Source organism: Panulirus ornatus, chromosome 10 (assembly GCF_036320965.1).
Source record: "Panulirus ornatus isolate Po-2019 chromosome 10, ASM3632096v1, whole genome shotgun sequence".
NCBI lineage: Eukaryota > Metazoa > Arthropoda > Malacostraca > Decapoda > Palinuridae > Panulirus > Panulirus ornatus.
In genome coordinates, this window is record NC_092233.1 from 24,903,924 (window position 1) to 24,923,923 (window position 20,000).

The 20,000-nt window shown below is 45.2% G+C and overlaps 1 protein-coding gene across 1 annotated transcript in view; it reads right to left on the reverse strand.

The window, feature by feature from the left end:
* sdt (MAGUK p55 family member stardust) overlaps positions 1-20,000 on the reverse strand; it is a 963,188-nt gene that overhangs the window by 473,122 nt on the left and 470,066 nt on the right.

Below are 20,000 nucleotides of genomic sequence, written 5' to 3' on the forward strand. Positions count from 1 at the left end.
TTGTACTGGAAGGTTGACGTCGAAATGGAATCGGTCAGAGAGAAAGCGCAGCACTGGTATGTGAAAACACTGACACTGGCACCCGATGGCTGGCGTGCTAGATGACTGCTCGAAAAGGTATTACTAATTAATGCATTCCACTGTACCTCAACCACGAGCCTTACTTCTTGTGCTATTGCCTACTAGGTTTGTTTGAATCTATCCCTAAATAGTTATACAATCTGCCTTTCTCTCAGGTAATTCTCAATGACATCACTTTACCGTAATATCCAGCTTAAGAGGAAAAAAAAAAAAAAAGTTTCCCACAATCTTCGCCTTGAACACTCATATGCTTATGAACGTATAAACTCCAGTCTTTAAAAAAGCAAAACAATGTATGTAAACAGACGGCTCCCTCTCTCTCTCTCAGCTCTGCCATTGTCAGGGCTAAAAACCATGCCATCATGATCTAGAGCTACACAAAAAATAAATGAATAAACAACCGGGCTTCTACCTTACAAACTGCAATGTCCATCAAACTCATCGCTCACGAACCTGCAGAAATCATAAGCACAGAAAGTCTACTTAGCTCTGAGTCTTTATCCTCACTACTTACCCTAAATAACCAGAGATCAGAATGCAACATGCTTGTATCTGAAGCCAGATACAGACAGGCGAGCATTATCGGTCAAGGGGTTCACATCAAGCAGTCATGGATTCCCTCCCATATAGGTCACCGGAGGCATGATAAAGCTGATGCATATGGCGGACTTACACTTGATAAAGAGGACGTTGAAACCAACAACACTGGGCTGTCAATTGCAAGACCTAAAACTGTAATTTGGTAGGCAGTGGCATGTATCTATTTGAAGCTAACAAACGAATGCAGACAGGCACGAGCAGAACCATTTTCTAACACAACGAACAGTGTTAAGTACAAGGTGCATGGAGGAAGTAACAAGATCTGTAGACTACAATATGTTGTTACTGCTACAGACACTACAACACTAATATCACTATAGGTAAAATATCTTTAAACGTCACACTAGTTATGTAACATACCCTCTTCTAACAACCTAGTTACAGCCTAGATTATTGGATTGTTTGGTGTAGCATGACATGATATTTGCCCTCCCCTGCATACCTTCTACCTTATCTCCCGATCAGTCCCCTGATAAGCCGGAATTAGCGATCAATACAACGTCAGCACTAGCCTAACTCACTACTTCCCTGGCAAAACTTTCATCACTAAGGTCTCCTTCCACGGAAACGAACCAAACATGTGAACCTCCTAGCCAGGGAGGTAGAACAACAAGGCCTTCAAGTCATGTAAATATTTGGATTCTCAGCAAAAGAACTGCATCAACAAAAGACGACGAGAGATGTGGCGTGCACCTTCTCCTGGCTCTAGTCCACAGCCGAACAGTGAAGTTTACGTATACCTAGAGTAGTGGTGTTCGGAGGTCTGCTTTACACCGGCTTCGCACATGGGGTTGGGGTTGACGGGGAGGTAATACCTGCTCATTCTGTTTGGTCCAAAGTCCAAGCTGCCTGCACCGCTGTTCCGTTGATCAATCAGCCAGTAACTGGCAGCAGACCGTAGCCTTGTGTAACCACTAGAACACAGCGGATTAGATGCACTTTCCTGACGTTTATCGACGGTAATGTTCGGGATTCTATCCGGATGCTGATCCACAACGATGCTGGTTTTTACAAAGGAAAAATGAACAACTACGGATAAAGACGATGCCATGACTTCACTTACGACATAATATTTTCATCCTATTTTGCCGTCTTAAACAACCAATCCATAATGATATCATCCGACAAGTTTTGCCTAAGAAATAGCTCTGTCGTACTGTTTATCAACAAACGTCACACTATCTGACAATATGTGCGTCTTAGCTACCGTGCTTGAAGGATCTGCTAATAACTCGGGCAAATGTTCTTTCCTATGCATCAGTTATATCTCCTTTTGAAATCAAAGAAACTTTACAACAGACCTAAATGCGGAGACATACAAAAGTACTCAAAGTCTTAAGAGTAATCCCTATGCTGTGTTAGTTGGTACACAGAGACGAACTCTCAGCTCTTCGACGTTGCAAACCGATGACTTCCTTATAGAATAAGAGATCATAACTTACAAATGTCAAACGAAACAATAAAACTCAACGGACGTAGTTTTGGAAATGGATCAGAACAGTTAAGGTTAAGACTAAAACACGATTCTGCCCTAACTTATGGCACCATTTACCCTAGATTACTCTGGTAATACCTACGTGGAAGGAAAATGATGCGTTTTTCATATAACATGCCTGATAGAAACGACTGTCAGAAGTAAATACTACCCAGGGTTTCGGCTACCACCTTGAGTCTCACCAACGTACAACATGCAGGAACAAAAGGCTGGCTTCACTTAACTGGCTTCTTGAACATGTCACAGTCCTGGGTGGTATTTCGGCCGGAAAAATGTAATATATGCTCGAAGTAATGTATATAACTTCTTACAAATATTAAGAAACTTGTATTCCGTCAGCATGACGCTAGTGGATGTATGATGGAATCACTCATCTGGTGAGGGAAGTGATCATCTGGCTTGAGTGAGAGAGAGAGAGAGAGAGAGAGAGAGAGAGAGAGAGAGAGAGAGAGAGAGAGAGAGAGAGAGAGAGTTACTATAAGATGCCATTATGATGAGCCAGCACCACCGACACTAGTTCGGAATCCCAACTGTATGACCCGGGGCAAAGTCACCTTCGCTCGTATCTGAAATTTCTATCCCTAGTCTAACTCACAAACAAGTTATTACAACTGCCTTTGTTTTGTATTCATTCTTCTCTACCTGCTGCCTTCTTTACTCATTACTCAGAGCAGTGGAGCAGAAGGCGAAGGAAAGTCAAGAAGCCCTACCCGTTAAATGGTTGGCGGGGAACCTGGTGACCAGCGCATCAGGCTGCATGATGTACGACGACTTTCCGCTCATCGGCTCTTCCTGGTTGGATCACATCCGCCTTCTGTGGTACTAAACGCAAGCATCGCCGTGATTCTTACTTCCAAATCACCCGCAATAATTATCTAAGACGACCATCAATACTTAAGTGCTTAGAAAAATGAAAAAAAAAACTACTAGCTTTCTAATTCGCCAGAGACTAAGGGAACACACGTACGACATCCGAAGTGAGGTTCACCTTACCGAAGTCGAATCTACAACGCCGCTAAACAATACACGTTGTCTGTCTACCTACGTCTCAAAATACGGCGGAAGCTTGATACAAGGAGGCTGTGTTTAAATATTAAGATGTAACGGAAGGGAGTTAATCATTTAAAAATGTTATTTAGCTCTCTGGCCTTGAGTAACCTACCTGCCCTATCACACCTACGCTACCTGTTCAAGTTGCTGCACATATTTCACCTTAACTATTAAAATGACGCTCAACTTACCTTCACTCCTTTAAGTTCTGTCATCAGCACTTCGATCAAACAGTACGGTCACTAAATCCCACAAATTCTAACACAAACACACTCGGTAAATACGATTAAACTTCACCAAAACTAAAGTGTCCGGGACGCGCACTTCCCCCTTCCCTCACACACACCCAAACCTGACTGGCGACTCTGGGCTGAACCAGGAATGTTACATCGGTCCCCATGCAGTTGCCGAACGGATTTGTCCTACTTTTCATAAGCATTTATCAACGTTCCATATCATCAAGATAAACATTCTTCATGTGTCTGAACTATCATTTAAATACTCTTGATTTTAACTCAAGAGCCTTTAAAGAAGGACAAACGACGATGAGGTAGAAATCTGATGAAACATATCCGAAACTCACCTGATGGAGTTGCCAGATAGCACACTACGCGCCGTCAAACTTGTTGAAGTTAACCACGCATCCCACAAATATATACTTCTCGGCATCAATAAGAAAAAGTAGAGTTTTTGCTTGCCCATAACGGGACCCAGCAACAATAATGCTGTAATAGTGGCATAATTATTTACTATATGATAATTACAATTATGATAAAAATACTAATAAATACGGCAAGTGAAAGTTGTTTGTAAAGTAAAGGCGCTTACATAGAAATTACATGTACCGAGAAGTGTAAGCAGTACTTGAATAACAAATGAATCTTTAACATAAGCACTTTTGAAGTAGTTTGACACATCAAATCATAAATAAATCATGTATTACATAGATTCTTGTGTACCAAAAACTTTTGATAAAACACCTGCAACCGGTAACACTCCTTCCCCACTGCAACAATAATTAAGTGTTACGGATGCCAATCCATGAACTCTCGTGAAGCAAGGATACCGGGTTGAACTAGTATGATCAGGAGCGCTAGGGTCTCACTTAACTGAAGCTGTGAGCTGCCATATAAATGACATGGGGTCGCCACTAAAATGCCACTATACTGAAGGGATGAGTTGCTATATAAATGACAAGGGGTCGCCACTAAAATGGAGCGATGTGTTACTATATAAGGACGCACGATGCTACTATACTGATGCGATGAGTTATACAAATGACACGTAATGCCACTATACTGAAGCGGTGACGTGTCATACAAACACCACGGGATGCCACTATACTGAAGCGGTGACGTGTCATACAAACACCACGGGATGCCACTATACTGAAGCGGTGACGTGCCATACAAACGCCACGGGATGCCACTATACTGAAGCGGTGACGTGCCATATAAACGCCACGGGATGCCACTATACTGAAGCGGTGACGTGCCATATAAACAACACGGGATGCCACTATACTGAAGCGGTGACGTGCCATACAAACGCCACGGGATGCCACTATACTGAAGCGGTGACGTGTCATACAAACACCACGGGATGCCACTATACTGAAGCGGTGACGTGTCATATAAACACCACGGGATGCCACTAAATTGCAGAGGTGAGCTGCCGTAAATGACACGGGATGCCACCATACTTGAAGCGGTGTGCTGTCATATAAATGACATGGGATGCCACACGGGCCGCAGGAAATGAGACGCAATACCATGATGAACGCAGTAACGCAACTCCCCCTCTTGTGAATGACAAGTGAGGAACTGACTCTCTTCAGGAGCGATGGGGCTGTCTCTCTCTCTCACACTATAATCATGAGTGATGATGGGGCTCACTTAATGAACAGTGATGGGTTACCACTCAATGTGAGTGATGAGTAACCATGGAATGAACATTGATAATGATAATGATAGGTCTCCACAGTGAGGCTATGAGAAGGCTGAGGCAACACGGGTTGTCCTACTTACACAAGGGAGTGCTGGCCTACTGCACCACAATCACATGTGATCACCCACCACAATAACATGAGCTAACGGGCAGCGCTGCAAATAATTAGCGTTAGGAAGCCTCACAAATACCTCAAATCAGTTAACATTTACAGTCTTGGTGTCCTAATTGGCACCTGATGTACGACGGTAAAAAAACATATTTCTTTTAAGAATTTGAAATCCCGTCTTGCACCTCTATCATGACAGTAAATGTCCACTGTACTGTGCATCATTTTCGTCGTCAAAATCCTCGCTGCTCAGAATGCACACCGAATGATCATCAATCTCCCTCACTTTCCACTGGCCAAGACCTTACAGAGCGAGGTAGTATAAAGGATTTAGCACTCAGGAGAACTGATGGGGAGTAGGCAATAAATGTCAGACGTGAGCCAGGTGGGAGTGTAGAAGCAAAGCAGTAATTAACCCTGCAAGAAAATGACTGGGGGGGTGGTGATAGAAGAGGAGATAAGACTCAACAGGGGTGAGAAGGTGTAGTGATAATGAAAGTGCGAGAGGCAGGGGCCCTGTGGTTACGGTGGGGGGGGGGGTAAGGAAGGAGTGAGGGGCTGGAAACGTGTGTGTGTGTGTGTGTGTGTGTGTGTGTGTGTGTGTGTGTGTGTGCGTGTGTGTGTGTGTGTGTGGAGGAGGGGGAGGGGAGACTACAAGGTCATACTGAGACACAACCTTTGTGACCTTACTATCTCGAAGGAAATTCTCTCTCTCTCTCTCTCTCTCTCTCTCTCTCTCTCTCTCTCTCTCTCTCTCTCTCTCTCTCTCTCTCTCTCTCTCTCTCAGCCCAATCCAGCTTCTGACGCCTCCTTACACCGCTCCAATGCAGTAGACTCCTGTCCCTCGCTCTTGTCTCCTGCCCACATAACCTAGCTCCTCCTCCCACCTCCTCAACTCCCTCTCATGACTACCACGTCACTTGCCTAGGTCTCCTACCAGAGACTCTCTACCCCTCACCTTCATCCTGTCGTGTCCATATCTCTACCCTTTGCTTCCTGCTGGCTCTGTATCCTAACCTTGCTTCTTACCCTGCCTCCTACTGCCTAACCTCCTGCCAAAATATCTCCTACTGTCCTTAACTCTAAATAACTTAGCCTAATGACACACGTCTCCCTCGTCCCTTACCTTTTAATCTAATACCAAATGTCTTCTCCTGTTCCTACCTCGTACTGCTCAACCTCATGCCAATTGTCTCCTCCTGTCTGTCCCTTCCTACTACTCAACCTCATGCCAAATGTCTCCTTTCCTTATCTCTTACCTTAGCCTACTGCCCTGGGTCTTCTCCAATCCTTACCTTTGCCTCCTCCTGTCCCGACCTCCTACCTTGGCCCAATGCCTCCTCCCTTCCTCTCCTTTTACCCAGGCCTCCTGCCCCTATGTTTACCCCTACCTTCGCCTCCTTCCGTCCCTACCACCTATCTTGGCCTCCTGCCGCCTACACTGCCACCAAGACAACCTTCTGCCCACTGGATCATGCCAACATAGATCTCTCACTTTCATCAGCCAACTCGTAACCTTCAACCACAATCAGAGTCGACGCCCTCGTCGTCCATCTGTTCTCACCTCATCCGCCGTCTCGTCCTTGATCGACCCACTTCAGCTTTACAATATTTCTCCACCTCGACCTGCTTTCGCTCTCTCTCTCTCTCTCTCTCTCTCTCTCTCTCTCTCTCTCTCTCTCTCTCTCTCTCTCTCTCTCTGCTAGGTCCTGCATGAGTTCTCCCCCGTTCCAGTTCTCCTCCTGATCCATACTCTTTGCCACAACATCCGCACTCTTCTCTGCTCTTCATCAACCACGAGAGGTAACAGTTTCCCTTGGTACTACCGCAAGATCTAGGTACCTCTCAGTGTCGTACACTGATGCTAAACACCTCGTAAGCACACAGTGAATGGGAATAAAGCCTCACCCTCACTCAATCAGTAACAGGATTCGACCAACTCTTAAGACGGATAATAAGAGAATATGTAGTTTTTTGACATAAACGTTTTTCTTAACCTCAAAGAATTAAAACCTCCTGTGGATGGTTTTCGAAGACAACTTCTACCATGACCTTAAAAGAGATGATACCAGGCAGACTGTATAAGAATCGGCGCGTCACCTTTTCGAGAACCAACGATCAAAACAGAACGTCCAAAGAGTTTGAAAAAAATATCGGTAAATTTTTGATATATGAAAATCTAGCATCCCTAGGGAAATAAATCCTGAAGACATTCTACGAAGAGTAAAATTACAATGTCACACGATGATGTGAACTGTTGCAGATGAGGGAAACAGAACGAGACATGACGAGAAGCGACGTGACGTGACGGCAATGACGCGTTCCGCGGGTGACGGCCGAGGATGTGACCCACCTGGCGGAACTGTGACCCTCATCCCTGGGGCAAGACAGCTCAATCTCGCAGCTAAAGTAACCCATTAGGATTACTTTACAACTCACTACAACCACCACCTAAACCAAACTGGACTGACTCTCAACTCACCCGAAAACTGTCTGATAACACACTGACGACGACGGTACGGCCCTTGGGTCCTTGATGGCCTTGGCCTTTAAGCTCATCCCCTGGTGGTTGGGTACTCGAGACAAGGGCCACACAGCCGAATGGTTGGAACTTGGCACCACTAATCTCGAGGGAAATGACTTCCAAACTAAATGATGTTCAGTTATAAGACGAAGACAAAAGGGTATATACACAGCCCTGGTTTTCCATGGTCATCGCAGAGCAGCGCGAACCTGTTTGGTGCAGTGGTTAAGCGTCGCCACACACCAATCTAATGGGCCCAGGATCAAGTCCCATAGAAGGCCACCACCTCACAGCCAAACCAGCTGTTTATCCATCACTAGTCGATGAATGGGTACCTGGTGTAAGCTGGAGTTTATATATATATATATATATATATATATATATATATATATATATATATATATATATATATATATATATATATATATATTTTTTTTTTCATACTATTCGCCATTTCCCGCATTAGCGAGGTAGCGTTAAGAACAGAGGACTGGGCCTTTGAGGGAATATCCTCATATGGCCCCCTTCTCTGTTCCTTCTTTTGGAAAATTTAAAAAAAAAATGAGAGGGGAGGATTTCCAGCCCCCCGCTCCCTTCCCTTTTAGTCGCCTTCTACGACATGCAGGGAATACGTGGGAAGTATTCTTTCTCCCCTATATATATTTATCTATTTATTCACTTTGCCCCGTCGCCGTCCCCCGCACCAGCGAGGCAGCGCAAGGAAACAGACGAAATATATATATATATTGGAAAGGATCACAAGTTTTGCGCGTGATCAAGATATTCCTATGAATCCACGGGGAAAATGAAACACGAAAAGTTCGGGTTTCATTCTCCCCGCGGACTCACAGGAATATATATATATATATATATATTTTCTTTCTTTCTTTCAAACTATTCGCCATTCCCCGTGTTAGCGAGGTAGTGTTAAGAACATAGGACCGGACCCCCGAGGGAACATCCCCACCCGGCCCCCCTCTCTGCTCCTTCCCTTGGAAAATTAAAAAAAAAAGAAAGCGAGAGGGGAGGATTTCCAGCCCCCCGCTCCCTCCCCTTTTAGTCGCCTTCTTTTCCAAAGGAAGGAACAGAGAAGGGGGCCGGGTGAGGACGCCCCCCCAGAGGCCCAGTCCCCTGTTCTTAATGGAGGAAAGAGTCATGGCATTACTTTTGGACCCCTTTTCCAGGAGCTTCTACAAAACTACAGCTGCAATACTTCCAGTAACAGGGAAGTGATGGACTCCTTTGGAGTGAAAAACTCTTCAATGAGACTATACTGCCTTCTTCAACATATGATAATACAGAAATGCTGAGAGTGACTTCTTACTCGTGGTGTAACGACAGGTATGCACAGCCTGGTAACACCTAAATATATCTATCTATAGCCGACATCCATTCCCTCCAGGAACTCCCATCAAGGGGTGGACACGGCAAAAGTCTCCACTGGCTCCTGTCCTTACATGCTTCCCTCGCATACACCATTCCATGCATTGTTCCTCCATTTCTCTCCCTCCAGTAAGTGATATGGGCAAATAAAGTAGATATATATATATATATATATATATATATATATATATATATATATATATATATATATATATATATATATATATATATATATATTATCCCTGGGGATAGGGGAGAAAGAATACTTCCCACGTATTCCCTGCGTGTCGTAGAAGGCGACTAAAAGGGAAGGGAGCGGGGGGCTGGAAATCCTCCCCTCTCATCTTTTTTCTTTAATTTTCCAAAAGTAACAGAGAAGGGGGCCAGGTGAGGATATTCCCTCAAAGGCCCAGTCCTCTGTTCTTAACGCTACCTCGCTAATGCGGGAAATGGCGAATAGTATGAAAAAAAAAAATATATAGATATATATATATATTTATATATATATATATATATATATATATATATATATATATATATAGATAGATAGATAGATAGATAGATAGATAGAGAGAGAGAGAGAGAGAGAGAGAGAGAGAGAGAGAGAGAGAGAGAGAGAGAGAGAGAGAGAGTTGGAACGATGTGGTGTGTGCGCTGTGTAAGATGTGCGTATTCTAGATAATGTTAAAAGCTAAGTCGAATACTAAACCTATATATATTTCTTTTTCTTTATTCATTTATCATACTTGATCGCCGTCTTCCGCGTCAGCGAGGTAGTGCCAGGAAACAGACGAAGAACGGCCCATCCACTCATACACACACACACACACACACACACACACATATATATATATATATATATATATATATATATATATATATATATATATATATATATATATATATATATATAAACGCCCATAAACATACATATACACATACATATACACACGTACATATTCATACTTGCTTACCTTCATTCATTTCTGGCGCTACCCCGCCCCACAAGAAACAACATCGCTGTCCGTACTGCCATATGTCTGACCCACAGGTACATACAATGGAGAATGACCTCATCCAGGTCACAGCACTACAGACAACAAATCCCCTCGGGTACCTGAATATGACCTGACCTGACCTCTGACCTGACCTGTCAACCAAATAAACACTTTTCTTATCTTTCCAGTCTAACCCTTATTTCATCAGCTCCATAAAACATCGTCCCCACTGTATACATATCATAACTGAGACCATGTGTATGTCAGCTGGGACTGGTGTGTAACCAAATGTGTGAGTAATCATGTCTAAATTACATATGAAAATCAATCCGCCAGAGTTATTACAGGGACTCTAGTGGCTGTCTGTTATTAATGCACCAAAAAAACCAGGATTCTGTTTGTGTTGATTTACGTAAAGCTCTCGAGCGTTACTGGTACACACAGGAAGCTCACAAGATGTGATTGTTGTACTCAAAAAAGGCTTGAGAGACGATGCTCTTCCTGTTGCACTCAAAAAGCTCGCGAGACTGTTACTGTTGCACTCAAAGCTCGTAAGACTATCTATCCGCCGTCAGTAGTTTACTACTGTAGTCCCATAACCTTCACCTACAGCTGTAAATACCATCAACCATAGCCTTATCTACTACCCTTACCTACAGATGTAAGTACCACCCTGACCCTCACGTACTGTCGTGAGCACAACTCTGACCCCTCATCTACAGCCCGTAAGTATTACTTCCCTGAACCTTACTTAACAACCAGAAGTACAATCCTGACCCTTACCTACGAGCGAAAGTCCCATCCTGACCCCTCACATACACCTGACGGTAGGTATTACCCTGACCCTCAATAGCTTATGCAGATAACTAGCAACTATCATTGCACTAACTACTTACACGTGACACATCGATCGCTTTAACACTACAACTAACGGAGGGAAGTCAAACTGGTCTGTCTTGCCTCACACGTAAGCAATGCTCCTCCGTAAGGGCAGCCTTCCACTAGGCGGGGCACCGTCACAGGCGGGGCACCATGACCTCTGGCCTTTGACCTGACCCTCGGTCTGGAGCCAGTGTGGAGGAACGACGGTACAGGTATCACCCGCGTGAGGAAGCGGCCGCTCGTACATACGTACAGTCCTGGTTAATACCGACCCCGCCCGCCACGCCACGTCCTCCACGCCCGCCTCCCACGCCACGTCCTCCACGCCCGCCTCCCACGCCACGCCCTTCCATGACGTACCAGAGACGCTGATACCCCCACGGTCGCCTCTGGCCTGCCAGACCTACCTCACCTCCTTCCCCAAACCCCCTGCCAAGGTGCCCTAACGAAGCACCTGTCTTCCCCGCTCCTCCCCTCATTCCACCCACCACCATGCCCTCCTCCCTTACCCCACCTCCTTTGTGCCCACCTCCCATCTATATCCGTCTTCCCTCTCCCGCCACCGCTGGTCACACACCGCACTCTATCTTCATCACTTACGCCTGGTAGTACTGCCCGTCTCCTCCACCTGAAGCAGGGCGCTGCACCTTCCTCACCAGCTGTAGCAGTCGTCAAGCAGGTGCTCCAGTCTCCTACGATGAGCACACAGCGACCCAGGTCCTGCCCCGTCCACACACAGGACACCAGAGACGTCCTCGTGACTTGAACGTGCACCTCAGTGTTACTGAGGCGAGTCGCTCAGTAAGAAAATCCTTCGTCATACATTCTCAAACATCATGAAAGCAGTCCCTTGACTCGTGAGCAACTTATATGTTCCTATCGAGCTGCTGTCTCCCCCCCCTCCCCCAAAGCTCAGCTAGCGACCAAGCTCTCCCTAGTGAGGGCCTAGGTTTACCAGACTGTTTAATGCCGCAGCTCTCTCTCTCTCTCTCTCCATCTAGTACATGCCGTTCAATCCAGCGGGTCTGGTACGTAGGCTAGAGGAAGCCATCCCTTGTATTTATCGTTATATTCGTACGATTTTCCTTGGCGTGGTATGTTGAGCAAAAGCGCGTCTCTGACATAAGTAATCTTCCCTTATAACTTCTATCAGTATCTCTGCTCTTCCGTCAGTCTAATCTGCACATTCGACAGATGTTTTATTCCAGTGATGAATCCTGCTTTATATGCAGGTGAGGGACGAGGCGTTCCATTATTTTCTCGGTGTTTATCAAGATGTAACTCACGAAGTTACGTTATACTGAACACTGTACTGAATCTTCATATAGTTTACATTTAATGAATCGAAGCGAATGGTATTAAAACTTCGTCATGTTCTTCTGGCTCGGTAAGTTCCCTGGCCGTGCACAGTGGTGCTATCATAGCAGTACTCCAGTCGTGAGAGAACGTGTGTTCTGATCACTATCATCAGCGGCTCTGCTCGTCTCGTTTTGAATCAAAGCTTCTCAGAACCCGACCTACCATCTCCACGTACTCTACTTTTTTTTTTTTTTTCATTTTTCCTGGTCTGACGCACCTCCTTCGAGCTAAGATTAATCCTAAGCCCTTCTTATGTTCGTTTTGAGAATCTGACGCTTGCCTACCTTCAGTATCGGTCGGAGGCGTCGAAATCAATCTCTCTCTCTCTCTCTCTCTCTCTCTCTCTCTCTCTCTCTCTCTCTCTCTCTCTCTCTCTCTCTCTCTCTCCCCAGTGATCGTCAAGCCTTCGTTGACCCAGTGATGAACGTGGATGATACATAAGTGTCAGCGTTGACCCACTGGTCTCTCTCTCTCTCAGTCTGGCCAACGCGAAGGGTGGGAAACACATTAGGGCCTCAAGTCAAGCTGGGGCATGCAGTGTATACACACTGGAAACATCCGAGGCTCAAAGTCTTTGTGAAAGAAATAGACCATCGGACCTAATGGCCCAATGCTGTTATGAGATATGTAATCCTAAGCAACATATTCCCAGCTGCCACGCACCATTTTCAGTCCCGTATGATTCTGAAGCCATCCTATAAATTCCGGTCGCATCCTACAACAGAAAACGTGATCCTGTACGGCACAGTTTCTTACGATGAACGGAAGTGCTTGGCTGAAGAGGGACGTGATCATGAGAGAGGAAATCTGTGAGAATGCTCCAACACACACACACACACACACACACACACACACACACCAGGCTGGTGATATATATCACTAGGAGATCTCCAGCTGTCTGTGCTATGAGCCACCAGACCTACTCGTTCCTCACCTCGGGACCGCGGCATGAGAGGAGAGCCATGGGGAAGAAGACAGTCATGGGGAGAAGCAAAGATGTCAGTTCTGAGGGGAGGAGGGCAGCCGTGGGGAGAAGAACGGACGTGAGGAAGTCGTCAGCAGTGGGGAGGGGGTGAGCTCCCACAAGGTGAACTGTACGCCAGGCAGGTCAGATGGGTTGGTACATACTGGCTAGGGAAGTACGTAGGTAAACAGGTAGGCAGACCAGTAGGTAAGCAGGGGAGGAAGGTAGAGAGCACAGAAGAAAACAGGCAGGCATGTTCGTCAGAAAGTAGGATGGGTCGGTACATCCTACTTTACGAGGTCAAAAAAAGGAAACGTTTCGGAAGTCAGCCACTTCAGCTGGGTTCTGAGACCTTCCCCTCACGATGTTTTTAGAAGTCTTCTACCCCCCACAGCTGGGTCTGGGACCTTAACATACCTAACCTTACGTATACCTTAATATGTCTTGGGGGGGGGGGGTGTCTTCCACCCCCTTCAGCTGCTGCGTTGGTTCTCTGGTCTACGAGGTTGTTGCAGGCCGCGGCCTGCAGATCCCACGTAGCCACCACATCCCACGAAGCCTTGGCAAGTCTGGCACATCACCTTGTGAATACTGGGTCAGGACATTCTTACATCTCCTCCCTGTACACCGCCATAGTGTTGTTACCCCGTGGCTGCAGGTAGTAAGTATGTCGAATAGTTTAGTTCCCCGAGTGTCCATATTGTATTCTCCTTCACAATTACGGAAGCGCTTGTGGTGGTAACATCTGACCGTGTTTTACACGCCTGTGTCGTGCCAACGGGGAACTACGTTCAGATGTGAATTTGGAAACTATTAAGTCCGTAGGTAAGCAGGACAATTTATTGGTAACACTAAGGGTAAACAGGAGGACTGATAGATAATCTGGTAGGTAAGCAGGAGGACAGGTAGATAATCTGGTAGGGTAAGCAGGAGGACAGGTAGATAATCTGGTGGGTAAGCAGGAGGACAGGTAGATAATCTGGTAGGTAAGCAGGAGGACAGGTAGATAATCTGGTAGGTAAGCAGGAGGACAGGTAGATAATCTGGTAGGTAAGCAGGAGGACAGGTAGATAATCTGGTAGGTAAGCAGGAGGACAGTAACTGGAGGTAAGCAGGAGGACAGTAGATAATCTGGCAGGTAAGCAGGGGACAGTAGATAAGTGTAGCAGGGGGATAATAACTGGTAGGTAGCAGAGACAAGGACAGGAGCAAGGAGTAAGGTAGAACAGGGACAAGAGTATTGTCGGTAAGCAGGTAAACAGATTGGTAAGTGTGTAGGTAAAAAGGAAGTGAAGTAGGTAACTATAAGTAAGCAGCTAGACAATAAGGTAACTTTAGGTAAGCAGAAGGGCAACTAAGTAACTTGGAGGTAAGCAGGTAGTCATGTTGGGAAGAGCAAGTAAGCAGGGAGACAGATAAGTAACTATAGGTGTTAGCAGATGGGGTAAGTAACTGCAAGTAGGCAGAGACACAGGCAAGCAGGATGTAAGGTAGGAACAAGTGGCAAACAAGAGGAAAGTGGGTAACTTCAAGCAGCAGGAAGAGAGATAAGTTTGAAGGTAAACACGAAAGTTTGTAGGTTGAGGGCGACAAAAAAGGAATACAAAGGAGCGGGAAGGTAAGCGAGTGAGGAGGTCAAGAGAGTAAGGCAGGTTAGGGTGAGACACCGCCGCGGTGACCTCAGGTCAATTCAGAACGTTGAAAACTGACCTGGACCAATAGTACAAAGTGTACCACACCAGCCAAGATGTGGCGTGTGTGTACACCTACAACCTGCGACCTCCAACAGCTTGATAGGACAGAAAAGCAACACGTCACATTGATTTCAGACTGAACTGCGGGGGTAGCAGACCTTCGAAACCATCGTAAGGCAAACGTAAGGTAAGGTGTGGTCTTAGACCCAGCTTTAGGGAAAGCTGAAGACCTCCGAAACCATCGTAATTATAACTATAGTTACTATCATTATCACAACAATTATCATTGTTATCTACAGTGATAAAGGAGTTATGAGTACTACCAACGTGCAAGAAGCTGTAGATCCTCTTCCTACCTGTATTATCACACTTAAAATCAGAAACGGAAAATAGAGCCATATTGGGACCTTCCCTCTATAGCACACACACACACACACACACACACACATGCAGCAAGTATTGTCTGTTACAGTTATAAGGATGCCTTCGAAAATTTCATGTTAGTAGTTGCCAAATAATAAAAACGAGAAGGTATGTACCTCCTTAAACGAGATGATGTTTAGAAAAATGCATGATCATTATTATCATTATCAACACTACTATCATTATCATTAACGTTATTATCAGTAGTAGCAGCAGTAGTATTAGTATTAGTATTAGTATTAGTAGTAGTAGTAGTAGTAGTAGTAGTAGTAGTAGAAGTAGTAGTAATCGTCATAACAGTAGTAGTACTAAGTCGCGACGCACGAGTCTGAAGGTTTTATTATCGTGCCCTGGCAACCTACCTGTCCACACTGCGTCCGATTTTGTGTATAATATGATACGCATAGGAAACAGTTGTCTGTATCATCCGAATTGCCAAACATGAAGGCAGTAATGAAGAATATCGTCAGTTATAGGCGAATATGAGTTTCAAAAATAAATACTGACGTAAACAGCTGTTATTTTAATTCATAAGGTCGCTGATTATAATTCATAAAAGGATTGAACACTGTCCTCCGCTGACCAAACTAGTGCACCCAACTGATCCATTACATGTTAATTATAAAATAACTACGTCATATTCTAGACACAACAAAATACATAGATTACCTTGTGCCTTTATTCGTGAAATACGTGACATTGCAATAGTGTTGGATATTTCCTGCTGGCGGAGGATTAATTGACAGCGGGTGAATGGCAGGAGAAGGCGATGTCCGGACTTGCCTCCTCATTCTCCACCTGCTGCACTAAGCTCCAAACACCCATAATTGAAAGTATGTTAGAGGAAATAATTCGTCACTGCTGCCTGCATATCTGGCCATTCACAAATAATACAGACAACTGTTTCCAACACGTTTCATATTATACACGAAATCGGACGTACTGTGGACCGATAGGTTGCCAGGGCACGATAATAAAACCTTCAGTAGTATCAATAGCAGAAGCAGAATTGATAGCAGCAGTTGTAGTAGTAATAATTGTAGTATAAGTAGTAGTAGTACTAGTTGTGGTGGTGGTGGTGGTAGGAATAGTAGTAGTAGCAACAGTAATAGTAGCAGCAACAAAACTAGTGAAAATATCGCATCATAATAATGCGTCTGGTTAAGTCCCGGTGTCGCACACACCGGCTTTCCCTTACACGTCTTGCACTGTCCCCGAGGGAGAGCTCTCGTCCCACACTCCTCCGTCATCGCCTGTCGTGTCCGTCTGCAGACGGCCAAGTGACAGATCTGTCCCTTGGCTGTTGCAGTCGCCTGGAGCGTCTTGTGTGAGACGTGACGCGAATCTTCTTCACAAGGACCAGGCCGCCCGCTCATGACAGTTGTTCTTGTGTTGCAAGGAAAACACACTACAGACCACCTTCCCTCACCATCTTGTACCGGGGCTAGTGACACGGGGGCTTTAGAAGGTATTCAGATTAATGTGACCAGTTGCATCACCTGCCGTGTGTGTGTGTGTGTGTGTGTTGTGTGTGTGTGTGTGTGAGGCTACCTATCTGTAACTACCAATTTGGACTGTACGGGCAGTGAGTTTTACACTCGTGAGGTCCTATCTCTTCTGTGTGTGTGTGTGTGTGTGTGTGTGTGTGTGTGTAATAGTACATAAGAGCACATTTAATCTTTCCTTCTTCAACCCCATCACAAAAAAAAGACTAGCTTCACCCCTCCAGCTGCTCCCCATTATCAACAGTACCTCTACCTCTCCCCACCCCAAAACAATACGTCACGAACGTTCTACCCAAGATGGTGGCCAGCGACCTTCACCCCCCACCGGCTCAACGTCTACCTGGCAGCACCTACTGCACCCAGGGCGCGGGACACGGATCCTCGCAGGCCCTGGTGCTTCTAATGCTTTCGGGCCCCTTATCAACCCCCCCCCCCCCTCTCTCTCTCTCTCTCTCTCTCTCTCTCTCTCTCTCTCTCTCTCTCTCTCTCTCTCTCTCTCGACCAACTAACGGAACGCCCCCTTTCTTCAATGACTCTAAACACACACACACACACACACAGACACACACACACACATATATATATATATATATATATATATATATATATATATATATATATATATATATATATATATATATATATATATATCACTGTTGTAAGATTCTTCAATCAGTTTTCTTTGTATTATGGCCTCATTGCCCAGTCATCCATATAGCCTCCATGCATTTCAGATATACTCCTCTTGTTTGAGCACAGCCCCCGCCCCCCTTGCAACATAGGCCCCGGCGCTTTACACCTTGTGCATCCCCCCCCCCCCTTCCCCCTATTCTCCCTGGCCCTGCCTGCATCATTATCATGATCATCGAAGCCGAGTAGAGATACAATGCACATCATTTCCCTCATAAAACAGTGGATTACATTTCAGTTACATTCTGATTAAGTCTTTAATTACATTACAAATTATATTTACTAGTTCTTAATCAGTTAACCCTTACCGCAGAATGTTATAGATCTCCGTGGTGTTGGGATTAGCTTTACTGACCATGACGCATTTATGGGCCGCACAGGGTCGAGCACATAGGTTCGCATCCTGGTTGCGGTAGTTGTTCCATAGCCAACCCAGCAGTTCATCCTCCCCTCAGCTCGAAATAGGTTGATAAAATGAGTATTTGGCTTAGGCTAGGACACACACACACACACACACACACACACACACACACACACACACACGTATATACATACATATATATATATATATATATATATATATATATATATATATATATATATATATATATATATATATATGTAAGGCATGTGTACGTGTAGGAAGAGAGGAAAGTGATTGGTTCTCAGTGAATGTAGGTTTGCGGCAGGGGTGTGTGATGTCTCCATGGTTGTTTAATTTGTTTATGGATGGGGTTGTAAAGGAGGTAAATGCAAGAGTCCTGGAAAGAGGGGCAAGTATGAAGTCTGTTGGGGATGAGAGAGCTTGGGAAGTGAGTCAATTGTTGTTCGCTGATGATACAGCGCTGGTGGCTGATTCATGTGAGAAACTGCAGAAGCTGGTGACTGAGTTTGGTAAAGTGTGTGGAAGAAGAAAGTTGAGAGTAAATGTGAATAAGAGCAAGGTTATTAGGTACAGTAGGGGTGAGGGTCAAGTCAATTGGGAGGTGAGTTTGAATGGAGAAAAACTGGAGGAAGTGAAGTGTTTTAGATATCTGGGAGTGGATCTGTCAGCGGATGGAACCATGGAAGCGGAAGTGGATCATAGGGTGGGGGAGGGGGCGAAAATTTTGGGAGCCTTGAAAAATGTGTGGAAGTCGAGAACATTATCTCGGAAATCAAAAATGGGTATGTTTGAGGGAATAGTGGTTCCAACAATGCTGTATGGTTGCGAGGCGTGGGCTATGGATAGAGATGTGCGCAGGAGGATGGATGTGCTGGAAATGAGATGTTTGAGGACAATGTGTGGTGTGAGGTGGTTTGATCGAGTAAGTAACGTAAGGGTAAGAGAGATGTGTGGAAATAAAAAGAGCGTGGTCGAGAGAGCAGAAGAGGGTGTTTTGAAATGGTTTGGGCACATGGAGAGAATGAGTGAGGAGAGATTGACCAAGAGGATATATGTGTCGGAGGTGGAGGGAACGAGGAGAAGAGGGAGACCAAATTGGAGGTGGAAAGATGGAGTGAAAAAGATTTTGTGTGATCGGGGCCTGAACATGCAGGAGGGTGAAAGGAGGGCAAGAAATAGAGTGAATTGGAGTCATGTGGTATACAGGGGTTGACGTGCTGTCAGTGGATTGAAGCAAGGCATGTGAAGCGTCTGGGGTAAACCATGGAAAGCTGTGTAGGTATGTATATTTGCGTGTGTGGACGTGTGTATGTACATGTGTATGGGGGGGGGGGGGGTTGGGCCATTTCTTTCGTCTGTTTCCTTGCGCTACCTCGCAAACGCGGGAGACAGCGACAAAGTATAAAAAAAAAAAAAAAAAAAAAAAAAATATATATATATATATATATATATATATATATATATATACATACGTTAATGAGGTGGCTTTCATTTGGCCATTCAGTTGCATGTGCCGTCTACAACATGTCCTACTTCGCTCTGGCTCTGCTGTTATAACCCAGACCACAACACAAGCCTCACCATTATTCCTTCAAAAGGGGAGGAGGCCACGCACCGGGCAACGTACTCTCTCAATTCATATAGTTCTCCTCTTGCGGCACCGCACGTCTCTCGATAATGACCCAGAGATAGAGAGAGAGAGAGAGAGAGAGAGAGAGAGAGAGAGAGAGAGAGAGAGAGAGAGAGAGAGAGAGAGAGAGAGAGAGAGAGAGAGAGAGAGAGAGAGAGAGAGAGAGTACGTAAGGAACATAAGTGCCACGTTCGTCAGCGATTCCTCACCTCCGCTCCTTACATACACCACTAAAGACTTCTTCCGCCAGTGGCCGGGGAAGAGAGACGCATTCTTGTTAA